General features: G+C 35.5%; 1 long non-coding RNA gene across 1 annotated transcript; it reads left to right on the plus strand.

The window, feature by feature from the left end:
• The first annotated feature begins 459 nt into the window (after nucleotides 1–459).
• Nucleotides 460–3,658, plus strand: LOC118479771. Its single transcript, XR_004860549.1, has 3 exons — nucleotides 460–500; nucleotides 1,536–1,622; nucleotides 3,465–3,658. It is a non-coding gene; the product is annotated as an uncharacterized LOC118479771 (long non-coding RNA).
• Nucleotides 3,659–3,863: the final 205 nt, after the last annotated feature.

A 3,863-nucleotide genomic window follows, 5' to 3' on the forward strand; every position in this document is an offset into this window, starting at 1 on the left:
AGTATCTAGGCATCCTACTATGTTCCATGCATTGTCAATATCATCGTTAAACCTGTAACATGTTTAAAATAAAGTGTCAATGCGAAAGCATTGGCGAGTACACAAGGTTTGTATAAATATAGCATAAGTATAATGTAACGCCCCAAAATCTGAATGTTAATATTTGTCGGATGTTCCTTTATGACACGTCATGAAATAAATAACTAGGCTATTTAACCTAGTTAAGGGTATGGTCAAAAGTATTAAGTAATGAAAGGTAGTGTCAGTTATATTTTAAAGGAAAACCCGAGGGGCTAAAGTGGAACAAATGAAAGTTGTTTACTAATTAAAAGATCGACACACACACACAAACACACATACGTGTGTGTTCGTGAAGCTTCAGGAGCTCTCAAGAACTCCAAACCCTAAACATGAAAGATCATCCAAATTGAAAGGCTAAATGATGCTTAAATCTATAACCGAGCATGGATTAATGATCACCAACATGAGGAGATCATAAGGTATGTTTTAAATTTAAGATTGGTGATCATGGGTGAAGTGGGTTATGCTCTAATCCGTGAGATAATATGAAATTGATTATGTATAAGGGTTAGAAACATCATATAGAACCTGGGTTATGTAAGGTTTGTGTTAATTTGAAGTTTAGATGCGAAACCCGTTTGTTATGGTGAGGATGATGACTTGAATCACCATTTATGTTTAATTCTTGTTAAAAGAATGATGTATTATGTGGGTATGATGAATTATTGTTAGATGAAAGTATAGGAATATGATGATGTTATGTTCAATGTTCATTTGGTATGATACATGATGATTAGTAATTGATTTTGGTGAATTATGAATGAGGTTAGAAGGATATGCATGAATTAGTTGTACATTAAGCTTAGATGTTAGTACGCACACAAGGTGTTTGATGAAATGCCTAAACGAAAATAATATGTGAAATCCGTACTATACGCTTGAATGATGTGATGAATATATTGGATTGTTTGATTATATTAGTTTCGACTTAAGAATAGTTATAGAACGAATGAGAATTCTAGAAAAGGGTAAACTTAAATGATATTGACGTTAACTATGAAGATGTTGTTATGAACGGAATGGTATGTATATATGTATATGTAACTATTTGATTATGCGACCAAATATGTCCTACAAAATGAGTATGAAGCGTAGATGGCATAATGACTATGGTCTAACATGTTAATTTGTGAATGAATGTGTGTCTAAGTTGGAAAATTGAAATGCTTGATGGTTGACCTTATGGAAAGTCAACAATGGTAGGAATGTTGTAAGGTGGATCTCTTATCATAAATGTACGGTTTAGGAAGTCAAAGTGATGCACGGTATATTCATAGCAAGATATGTAATGGCATGTTTATATTATGCGAGTAAAAAGGATCTCATTGTTAATCTATGCTATGAGTTGCAAGAAATCCACTAATGAAAGTCAATTATTGAGCATAGATTTATCGTGATTGATTCTATGTGTGGCCTTGTTTACTAACAAGGGTATCAATGTATGGTTATGTAAGGATGGATAGCATGTCTACGGGCTCAAGTATGGAGGCTAACGGGTCAAAAGGAAGCATGGAACCTATGCTTGAACTTGGGCGCACAAGGTAAGTGACATCCAACTCACTTCTTAGTATACATAAGAACCTTCTTGTTATAAATGAAGGGAAGTCATGTATGGTATGGAATGATTGAAGGTATTAAGATAAGTATTAATCTAGATAGTCGAAGATAGTTTGTGGGACTAAACGGGTTGAATAATTATGTATAAGTAAGGTATCGGTAATGAAATTCATTAAGAATGTGGACCCGAGGCAAGGATTCTTAGTCTAAAATGTAGGGAAAGGTTTTACGGACAATTGGAAACAAGTTATGTTGATATATGCATGAACGGGTCAAAATTTGGTAAAAGGGTAATAAGCCGAAGGCTTATAAGTCATAAAGTTAGGTAGTCCATATATTGGATTTTTACTCTATGTGATAGAGAATTAAATTACGGTCGCGTAGGAAAAAGAATCGGGTAAAACGGATCAAAAACGAGCAAGTTATGCGAGTTTTAGTGTGAAAGATGGGAGCTGATCTGGGCACCACCGTAGCTTACGGTGCCACCGTAAGCTACGGTGGGAACTGGGCATTTATTCCTGCCGTAAGGCAGACTAGAACTACCGTAAGCATTTGGGGCCACCGTAAGCTACGGTAGCCACCGTAGCTTACGGTGGAGGTCTGATGCAAATGTATTGTTTATGTAATTTCTTCGTTTTTCCTCGAACTCGGACCCCGTGAACCCATTCCAAGCCTCGTTAAGTCTTTATAATGTTCCTTAACCCTACCAAATGGCTTGGTAAGTTACGGATGAGTATGAAACTCACTTTTAAGATCCGAAATATATCTGAAAGATATTTTAAAAGCATTTATGACATGTGATTCAGTTCGGGATGTGTGAGCGTGTACGCGGGGTAATGAATTAAGTATGTGAGTAGGTATGCTTGTAGGTATTAATGTATGTATGTATGTATGTATGTAAGCACCTAAGTAGGTAAGTTGTACGCCGTAATGTATGCATGTATGTAAATATGTGAGTAGGTGTGTTTGTACGTAGTAATGTATGTATGTATGCATGTAAGTAAGTATGTGAGTAGGTATGCTTGTAGGTATTAATGTATGTATGTATGTATGTATGTAAGCACCTAAGTAGGTAAGTTGTACGCCGTAATGTATGCATGTATGTAAATATGTGAGTAGGTGTGTTTGTACGTAGTAATGTATGTATGTATGCATGTAAGTAAGTATGTGAGTAGGTATGCTTGTAGGTATTAATGTATGTATGTATGTATGTATGTATGTATGTATGTATGTATGTATGTATGTATGTATGTATGTATGTATGTATGTATGTATGTATGTATGTATGTATGTATGTATGTATGTATGTATGTATGTATGTATGTAAGCACCTAAGTAGGTAAGTTGTACGCCGTAATGTATGCATGTATTACGTAGTAATGTATGTATGTATGCATGTAAGTAAGTATGTGAGTAGGTATGTTTGTATGTAGTAATGTATGTATGTATGTATGTAAACATGTAAGTAGGTATGTTTGTACGCCGTAATGTTTGTATGAATGTAAGTATGTGAGCAGGTATGTTTGTATGAAGTAATGTATGTATGAATGTGTGTAGGTATGTATGTACGTAGTTATGTATGTAATGCATACGTGGTTTCAATACACTTAAGTATTGACGTTATTAACAGTGTGCCTCGAGAATGAAATGTGGTGCAGGTACTCCATCGAGGTTCGCTAAGGATTAGGCACCCGGATGGAATGACTACATCTAGAAAGATAACGGATGGAAAGAATATGTGGATAGAACAAATCGAGACTACACGATTAAGAATCTTGTTTGTATATAATGTATGCTAATGTTTCGATTGTATGTGGTGGGTGCAGGTAGTACGAATCACAGATTTTCATCACAAGGAGTAGCGATCAAAGACCGAGTCACAAGTCAGATTGTACGGGAATACTTGACTATGTAAATTGATAGTTATAAGTTATGCTTTTGTTATGTAAATGAGTATAAAAGATGCATATAATGTAAGAAAGTGTCTCATAATGAACTTGCTAGTAGGTCAAAACGTTTTTAATGAAATAAATTTTTATGGAACGAATTTCCGCTGCGTCTTTTCAGTTATAACGTGTTAGGGTGTTACAAGTTGGTATCAGAGCCCTGGTTTGAGAGAATCAAGTAACGGGAGGTAAATACTTGAACTCAAACCGGTGTGCTCTCGTGACCAAGAGCCCGTACAATCCAAGACTCGATTGAAGCCTAAAGGCAACAGCGAATGT

The sequence above is a fragment of the Helianthus annuus genome, chromosome 6 (genome assembly GCF_002127325.2).
Source record: "Helianthus annuus cultivar XRQ/B chromosome 6, HanXRQr2.0-SUNRISE, whole genome shotgun sequence".
Taxonomy (NCBI): Eukaryota; Viridiplantae; Streptophyta; class Magnoliopsida; order Asterales; family Asteraceae; genus Helianthus; species Helianthus annuus.